The following is a 611-nucleotide window of genomic DNA, read 5'->3' on the forward strand; positions in this document are numbered from 1 at the left end:
AATCATAATTGGTTTGAAATTACTTCACAGATATAACAATTAAGGGTAATTGAAACTATAACTGTTGTAGTCTAACTGCAATTGCAATGGTGGGGCTATAGTAGCTGTAGTAGGCTTTAAAATTCATAACAAACTATAGAAGTCATATTTTATGGGTATGAGAGTCATAGTAGAGCTACTAAAGCTATAATTTGAGGCTATAACAGTCATAGTTGGTTACATAAATCATATTTTTATGAGGTTATAATAACTATAGTAAATGATCAAAGTCGTAGTTGGTGATGATCGATAATGACTGGTGATCGGCATGACCACTAGTGGTCAATGACGACTTTTCTGTGGTCGCCAACAAACTTTGATGATCGATCCTACTCTCAAGCAACAGATGACAATCATCAGTATTTTAAGAAGTAAGCTTTAGTAGCTAGTCCATTTTACCCTTTGCCCCTCACATTTAGAATGATGTCAAATAATTCAAACCAACGGCTTAGATCCCCTCCCCCTCACCATCTTAAAAGACAAAAAAAGCAGCAACCCGCAAACCCACTTACACCAACTCCATCTTCTTTCCTCACCACCTTCTCTCTCACGCTCTCTCTCCCTCTCTCTCG

Source organism: Phalaenopsis equestris, unplaced genomic scaffold (assembly GCF_001263595.1).
Source record: "Phalaenopsis equestris unplaced genomic scaffold, ASM126359v1 Scaffold000002, whole genome shotgun sequence".
Taxonomy (NCBI): Eukaryota; Viridiplantae; Streptophyta; class Magnoliopsida; order Asparagales; family Orchidaceae; genus Phalaenopsis; species Phalaenopsis equestris.